Source organism: Crinia signifera, chromosome 7, assembly GCF_055691185.1.
Source record: "Crinia signifera chromosome 7, ASM5569118v1, whole genome shotgun sequence".
Lineage (NCBI taxonomy): Eukaryota > Metazoa > Chordata > Amphibia > Anura > Myobatrachidae > Crinia > Crinia signifera.
This window is the reverse complement of record NC_139223.1, coordinates 124,271,698-124,280,988: the sequence shown is the minus strand read 5'-3', so window position 1 is coordinate 124,280,988 and position 9,291 is coordinate 124,271,698. Positions and strand designations below refer to the sequence as shown.

At 44.8% G+C, this 9,291-nt stretch overlaps 1 pseudogene; it reads right to left on the bottom strand.

Annotated features, from left to right (window-relative positions):
- Window positions 1–136, bottom strand: LOC146025469 (U2 spliceosomal RNA; annotated as a pseudogene).
- Window positions 137–9,291: the final 9,155 nt, after the last annotated feature.

Sequence of the window (9,291 nt, the reverse complement as noted above, 5' to 3'; positions counted from 1 at the left end):
GAGGGGTCCCACACCCTCCGCCCATCAGAGCAGCTACTCAGTCCCACCTTTCTCTATTCTCTGCCAGAGGCCAGTCCATACCAACTGATAAGAACAGATACTACACTTGATCTTAGCCAAAAGGCCGAGAGTACATCCATGTCATTATTAATGCTCCTCCTTATTGTAGCCCCATTCACAAACACTGTAGTGGCTGCTGTGGCTGTGTGGATCCGGGTATCATATGCGCAGCTGATGTGCCATTGTTCTGGTGGAGATTGCTGGAGGAAGCAGTTTTTACTCCCCCGCACTCCCTTCCCATACTAACTAGGGCAGTACTAGGATATAGAAAATTAACTGGGTCATTATTTATGGGGTATAAAATGAATAGCTGCTGTGGAGAGAGGTATTTCCCAAGAATCATTGGGACATGGGTCTTCAATATGTTACTATAGGGCCCATAAAGTTCTGGTCATATGCCTGAGCAGAATAACTATTATTTTTATTTTTAAAGCTTTTTAGTGGCAATATGATGAGTCGTAACTGCAAATTGTCTTAAGGGCTTTCAATTTAAAGGGATCCTTCAGACTTTGCATTATCGTTGTCTAGTTGTTATAGAATATAGAGCATTTATATAATAATTTGTGTATGCAATGTCCTGAGCTTGATGTGCACAGTGGGAGGAGCCCCTTCTACAGCAGGGCCATCTTTCCCATTGGGCACGATGGGCACATGCCCAGGAGCCCTAGGACCCCAACCCAATGGGACAGATGGTGGGGATCCGGGCTGTGGGGTTCGGCGCATACCTTTGTAGTTTTAGCTAAGGAAGTCGGGCTCATTCTGCCGAGAACAGCCGGGAAGTGACAAACTCTTCCCAGTCGCAACTCGCACCCACTTCTCGCTCCCCGGCAGGCAGGACATTGAATCCCGCCTGCATGTTCTTGGTCGAGCTGGCCGAGAACGGGACAGGGTCACGGCGGTCAAGCAAGCTCCACCGCCGTGACCTAAACATTAAATACCCCCCTGGACGGCCCTGTTCTACAGCCAGGGACAGAGTCAGGTTGAACTATGGTGATGCAAGGTGTAAATGAAGGGGTAGGGAGATCCCTCAAGCTTGACAGGTCCACAATTATACTACTAAAATCAATAATAAAAGCCATTCACTCACAGTCATGTTCCTCCTGATGTAGTCACTAACTGTTTTTACTCCATATATCTGCAATGGGGATTTTTAACATGGAGAACTTCCCTGGTTCCCAGATGGATCACCAATCATTTATTAAAGGAAAAAAATGGAATCACTGTTATCTAGTGGTGCAAAAAATAAAAATGTGATGGCGAGCACATTCGTGAACATACAAATTCAAATAATGAAAAAAAAAATATTTATAAATAAAATATTACATCCTTCAAAATGATTAGTGAATTGATCTTTTATATATGGATCGTTCCAATCCTGATGATGAAAGAGGATCCTATGATGTCCCAAGAATGTGGTAAGTGCTCTTTTGATGGTTTGATTGTGATTGATGCTAAACAAATATGTGAAAAAGATACAAAAACAAAACACACGTGAGAAAACTTTGTGTCAGTATTTCATATTGCAATCATTTCTATGTTGTACCCCAATCACAGATAATTTCTGTATATCTCTCGTCAACCCTCTATATGAGGGACAGGAAGATACACAATAGTAGGCTCTTGTAATGAGGCTAAAATCATGTACCCCACTCGCATAGAATGTGGGTTTAACCATGCATATAAGGGTTTCTTAAGGTCTGGTGTAGGTTATGTGATACTTCTGGCATACCTCGCTCACCTTAAAGTGAGGAACTCAAAACATACAAAGGTATCTTTTAATAGAAGGAGGTGAATCTGAATGGCGTACCACACTTACAAAAACCCAGAAGGGTCAACACATCTAATGGTCTTTTTATCTGTGCCAGGTACGGATTGTGTGATTCCTCTGGTGTACCTTGCTCACCTCACCATGAGGAACCCAAAGTGTAGAAATGTATCTTTAAATGCTCAAGAGGGTAGGTATGGATGGCGTACCCCACTTACGGAAGATAATGCAGGGTCAAAACATATCACGGTTTCTTTATCTATATCAATCCCCTTATTTAAGTATTATATTCAATATCCAATGAAGCGTACCATTACTCACTCTTTAATGTAAACATATCATGGTATCTTTACATCAGCAACATCTGGTATCCTTCAAGGACTTTTTCCAGACACCATAAATAAAAAAAGGTACATTTTAATGATTAAAAAAATGGTTCCCTCTTATATGGAATAGAGACCCAGAAAAAGTATTTTTTTCTTTTTGTATTGTTATTGGATTTTGCTTGTGAATTTTTGTATCTGGACTCTTGTTCAAACCCCTTTGTTTTTCTGAGTCTCCATTCGATATGCAGAAGACGGAACCATTTTTTAATCATTACAAGTGCACAAGTGAGCAATTCAATTGTTGCTCTGATCATGCGCGCTGAACCACAGGGAGACGTATTGCAGCTTGTAACCCTCTGAGCTGGCCAGTTGGGTTTAGCTGTTTTACTCAGCTTGTCTGGCCACGAACAACATGATAAAATAAGAAAAACAACTAAATATAACCCCTCCCCCTGCCCCCCCCCATCTGGTCTCCTGTCACATTAGAAGGGAGATCGGGCGTGATAAAAAAAATTGATTCCCTCCCCCCCCCCCCACACACACACGTTTTCCATACACCAGACTGCTATCTGACATACCATCGCTGTCCATGGTACTTCCATAGTTATAACAAAACAGACACTGCTGAATATATACATGTGATTTAGATTGATACATTTCAGAGACACAAAAACTGATTCTTCAATCCACAATGCAATGTGTAGTACTTTAAAATATTCAAATCGAAAATCAGACCACATTGTAACAAGTTCAAACATATGGGATTGTGACAGGGCCGGTGCAAGCCCCCCGCCCGCCCCAGGCAAAGCTCCCCCGCCCGCCCCCAGGCAAAGCCCCCCCGCACTGCCCGCCGCCCGCGATGCGGCACGGGGTGGGGGGGTTGCTATAATACTGTGATGCGGCACGGGGGGAGGGTGCGATAACACTGTGATGCGGCACGGGGGGGGGGGAGGTGCGGGCGATACTGCCGCGCTGAAATCCCCCAAGCAGGGAGCGGGCAGCGATGATTAACGGGTGGGATGGGGGTCGGGGAGGGGAGAGGGAGGATGACAGTCTTACCTGCTCCCCGCTCCCTGCTTTCTGATACCTTGGTGGCTCAGTACCGCCCTCCAGTGGCCGGCGCCCTAGGCAAATGCATAGTCCTGCCTAGTGGTGGTGCCAGCCCTGGATTGTGATAGGTGATTAGCTTTACAGTTCAGGTCCATACACATTGGCCAATTTTGCCCTGCGTATATGGACAGCAATTATGGGAAAATGACTGAGCACACTGAGCGATTTTCACCTGTCTAAGCGATTTTGCTGGTGCTTGATGGATTTTCTTAGCATGACGCTATGAAAAGCCTCCCACCCCGTTGCTCATCTGCTGGTAACACCAGCAGATGATTGGCGGCAGCCGGCGATGAAGCGGGAGCTGTTCATCAACATCATCAAAACGGCAAAACTGAGCTGCTTTCAGCTCAAAATAACCCAGTGTGTATGGGCCTTTACTCTCATATTTGCCATGGAACTTTATTACAGTTACTAATTGGCTCTTGTTTGTCATTGCTTACTACACCACCTCTTGCCCAGACACTCAGTGGTACATTTACTACGATGGGAGTTCCTATGAAGATGGAATGTTGCGCATAGCAACCAGTCACATTATATCTCTCTTCTAGAAGGTGCTAAATACATAAGAAGTCGAATCTGATTGGTTGCGATGGGCCAGATCCCATTTTCAATAAAACTCCTATCTTAGTAAATTTACCCCTCAGTTTTGGTGGACAGCATGTTGTATGCAGAGTTGTTCCATATTGTTCTCCATATTTTCACCTATTAAAATATCATGAAACAGTTTAGTGCAGGAAGAGTACTGGTGCTATTTACAGGCCCACCACTTTCTCCAATTGTTGTTGGCTGCAACACCTTTTGAGCACTTGTGTGCTAGTTAGGTTGCTCCATAACATCTCTGATTTATGACCTCCTATAGGTGGATGCTGACCTCATTCTTTCACTAGAGTTTGGGACAGTGAGATTGGTTGAGAACTGAGCAAAGCTAAATGGGGGGAATATTCCACCTAGCTCATGCCTGGTCCACAAGTGTTTGTGTAGTAGAGACCCAATACAAACTTATATCCCACTGGTATAGATGCTCTGTCTTAGATCGGGATCAGCATACTGTACAGTACCTAATGTTTGCTAGTTATGTATTAATGGCCTAGGAAACCCCCCTTCACATCTGGTGGCATTGCCCTTCTCTTCAACCCTTCTAGACAGAAGTCCTTACTTTTTCTGCTACAATCCTGGGGGAACCTCTGCCTATGGACCTTTCTGTTTTGGATGTTTCACTTCTCTTTCAGAGACATTTCTAAATAACTCTTAAATCCATTAAGCCTGTATGTAGCGCTCCTCTGCTCTTCCAACGGCAATTGATTGGTTTAACAAAATTGATTTCTATATGGAAATGGATGATATATTGACTTTCACTGATGGAGGATGTATGTCTTTTAGAGATACCTGGTTCCAATTGATGGACTTTATGAATTATCCACCCTTTAAAGACATCATCTCCTCGAACCCCCCCTTTGGTTCATTAAGCTTGCCATAGCTTCCAGTCGTTGTGGCTTTCAGGCTCAAAATGAGTGCTGTCCCACCCCTTTTGTTAAGCTATTCTGGGTCTTTTTTTAAAATCCACTTCTAGATTGTTGAGGATATAGGTTTTTCAGTATTGTTTTTTAAGCTGATCCCATTTTTGATTAATATTTTTTTGGAGCTATATTTATGATCGATATATATATTTTTTCCTTCTCATTTTTCTTTTTATTACTAGTTGATGTTTATAAGATGGACCAATCTGTTACTGGTCTCATTACTTATTTAGAGATATATGTCCATTTTTTTTACTCTATGATGACCTTAATAAAAATATTTGGAACTTAAAATGTCAGGAAAAAGTTCATAAAGCTTTTATGTAACTGTTTGGGTTTGTCACATGAATCATAGAATGCATATTATAAGTCGGTTAATACTTCTCTTATAATGAAGGCTTGTACCTCCTGGTTCTCTGTAGGGGGTGTGGCATATAAGGTTGGCAATGTCTAGGACGGCACCTAAAAAGTCAATATGCAAAAGGTTCACAGTGACAGAAGGTCGACACAAGACAGAGCTTGACACAGAAATTATTGATACATAAAAAGGTTGACAGGCTAGGTTCCTCACTCTGGTACAGCTGAGCTCTGCACACTTTAACATTGGAGTTCATGTGGATGGTAAAGTATGAAAGAGTTTAAAAATTAGGGGGAAAAAAATCAACCTTTTGCTTATGTCGACATTTTTACCATGTTGACCATATGGTGCCAACATATTGACGGTCTGCCTAGACACTGTTGATATACCATGCGGATACCTCTGTGGCAAAGTCTTTTACACAAGCCCTGTAGTAGAAGGGCTTGTGTATGATTCAGTGTGGAATGTGATGTGTATAACTTCTCATCTTCTCAATATCATCCTCTGGCAATCACATTAACCGGTGATAAGTCATTAGTACCAGGCAGAAGATGATCAAGTCCTGTATACATATAATAAACCTTATACATTGGAACATAAGTTAATTTTTAGGTGGCACTTACAGTTTTATCAATAGAAAGTAATTTATCTAATTTTATTGTAATTGTCATTTTGATAAACTGTGCTCTTATTTTCACTGACAGTAAAGAAAATACTGAGCTGCCCTGCCTTAAAGACCCAGCAGGTGGCATTTAAGAGCTAAAATAATTGTCAATGGCTGTTTAATGCTGCTTTCAGACCGCATAACTGGCTTTGACCCTGTATTTGGAAACGTTTCCAAAAACGGGTCTGCCAGATAAAACCCCTTTCACACCGCAGCACTTAAACGGTATATTACCGTTTAAGTGCCGATTTTTTGACACTGGCAGACCCGTTTTTGGAAACTTTCCAAATACAGGGTCAAAGCCAGTGCAGCCTTCAGCCCTCCCCTCCGTGCAGCTCCCCCCCCCCCTCGCGTGTCGACCGAGAGCATGTCGACGCCCCCCGCGCATGTCGACGCCCCCCGCGCATGTCGACGCCCCCGCGCGTGTCGACGCCCCCCACCCCACCCCGCGTGTCGGCGCCCGCCCCCCCCCCCCGTGTCGACTTACCCCGTGCCGGTACCTCCGTTGTGAACTGCAGCTCAGTATGCTCGGAAAGCACTTATGAAAAAAGTGTCTTCCAGAAAATGGCTGCCCCATAGGAAACCCTGTTTAAAAAAACTGTCTTCCGTATGGGGGGCAGCCATTTTCTGAAAGACACTTTTTTCATAAGTGCTTTCCGAGCATACTGAGCTGCAGTGCCGGGAACCACAACGGAGATACCGGCACGGGGTAAGTCGACACGGGGGGGCGCCGACACGCGCGGGGGGGTCGACACGCGGGGGGCGTCGACACGCGCGGGGGGCGTCGACACGCGCGCGGGGGGTGTCGACACGCGCGGGGGGGCTCCAGTGCTGTGAATACTTAATGAGCGCTCATTAAGTATTCACTGTGCTGAATTTAGGACCCAGCTCATTGGCTGGGTCCTAAATACCGTTTCTGAGCCGATTTTTGCGCTAAAATACCGGTTCAGAAACGGGTAGGACCCTGCATTTTAACCGGTTAGAAAAAACGGCATTTTCTAACCGGTTAAGTGGGACTGGACCTTTCAGACCGCACACATTACCGTTTTAAAACGGTAAAAAAACGGCAATTTACCGTTTTAAAAGTGCGGTCTGAAAGGGGCATGAAAGATACAATTATATAGATGCCTGACTGATTAATGTCTCTCTCATTACATAATGGAAGAACATCTCCATACCTCCCAACATGACCCTCTCCAGGAGGGACACATTGCTCTGTTTCTGGACTTTCCCCTTAATGTATGATTACCATCACCTGTGGTAAAACACCTTTCTTATCAATTAACCTGTTTGAAACAGGTGGTGGCAATCAGATATTAAGGGGGGTATTCAATGTCAGGGGCACGGCTGTCGAGCTAGCGCGACAGCCGTGCCCCTGTCCCGTTCTCGGTGAGCTCGCCTGGAGCTCGGCAGTCGGGATTCAATGTCCCGGCCGCCGAGCGGCGAGAAGGGGGCGTGGCCGCGAGTTGCGGCCGGGAAGTGACGAGCTGCAGCCGGCAGCTCGTCACTTCCCGGCTGTTCTCGGCAGAACGAGCCCGACAGCTAGAGATGTCGGGCTCGTTCTGACAGGAAACCCTGTTCAATGCTGTCGGGGAAGACAGCATTGAATAGGGCCCGTCGAGCATCTCCCCCTTAGAGAGAAGTCCAGGAGCAGAGAATTATGTCCCTCCTGGAGAGGGTCATGTTGGGAGGTATGCATCTCTTTATTTGGCAACAAGCAAGTCCAGTGAGATGGGGGTTCTGTTTACACACTGGCGTATCTATAATGAGTGCAGTGTGGGAGGTACACATGGGCCCCGGGTTCCAGGGAAGCCCACACTCTGCACCCACCTTTTCAAACTCACCCTCCAAAGACCCATGTTGGGAGCAACATAGAAACATAGAATTTGATGGCAGGTAAGAACCACTTGGCCCATCTAGTCTTCTCCTTTGTAAACATGTTACCTCAAACCATATTTGATCCTTTGTAAGTATATAAATATGCCTATCCCAAGCATGTTTAAATTGTACTACTGTATTTGCCTCTACCACCTCTAATGGGAGGCTATTCCACTTATCCACTACTCTTTCTATGAAGTAATTTTACGCAAATTGCCCCCGAATTTTCCTTCCTCTAGTTTCAGTGCATGTCCTTGTGTTCTCTTGCGCCTCTTCCTGTGAAGAATGTCTCCCACCTGTACCTTGTTAAAACCCTTGATATATTTGAAAGTTTCTATCATGTCCCCCCTTTCCCTTCTCTGCTCTAAACTATACATATTGAGATCTTTTAGTCTTTCCGGGTAAGTTTTGTGATGTAGTCCATGCAGAGCCAGATTAAGGTCTAAATGGGCCTGGAGCTGAAAATGATCAAGGGCCTATTATGCGCAATAATAGGGGTTGCGGCCAGCATCTAATAATGTGGGGGATGTGACCAGTGTTCTGTTTGGGTGGTCTGCTCATGGGTGTGTCTCTATTTGTGTAAATACTTTCAACTAATTATATATACCTGGAAAATGCAGGGGGCTGGCATAAGAAAAATGCAGGGAGATATATTGGCGGGTGCACTCCAAAGGTGCACCCGCAGGACGCCGATGTCCTAAGATACTTGCGGGGTGAGACGGCACTCCAGTTATAAAAAAATACTGAAAACCGAAACTTGGTAGACAGTATGTCAGCACCTTTTATGTGGTAACCTAAGTTTACCACACCATATACCCCTTATACAAATCATGCAACACAATAGTAACCCCCTTATACTGTACTTGCCTCTTACACATTATGCCACATGGAATGAGACAAAATTCACACCGATTCACACTATGGCACACAGATGGAGTCAAAATTCACGTTGTGCCACACAGATTAAGGCAACAGTCACATTTTGCCACATGGATTGAGCCAAAATACACACTATACCAGGCATGTCCAAACAGTGGCCCTCCAGCTGTTGTGAAACTACACGTCCCAGCATGCCTTGACATAGTTTTAGCATTCCCTAATTGCAAAACTGTGGCAATGCATGATGGGACTTGTAGTTTCACAGCTGGAAGGCCATAGTTTGGACATGCCTGCACTATACCAAACAGATTGAGCAATAATGCACAATATGCTTCATAAATAAGGGCATTGTGCGCCAAAGGCGCACATTAAAAATTTACACCATAATGTTCATTACATGTTAACCCTCACACCATAATCTCGATTACGTATTATGCCAAACACCATAATGCCTATTAAAAATGATGCTACATAAGTGTTGCTTACCTACATGTTCATTGCCAGGGGTTCCATGTTCATTGCCAGGGGTTCCATGCTCATTGCCATGTGGGATTACATGCTCATTGCCAAGGGGAAATTCATGCTCGCGGAAACTGGGGGACAGTCTCCGCCGGGCAGAAATGACAGCCATTAACAGCCGGGCAGAGAGCAGGGGGCTGCCTGGCTGTATTCAGAGCACTGCAGGTCCCGGCTATTTGAAATAATACCCCTTTCATACCAGAAAATGCAGCGAA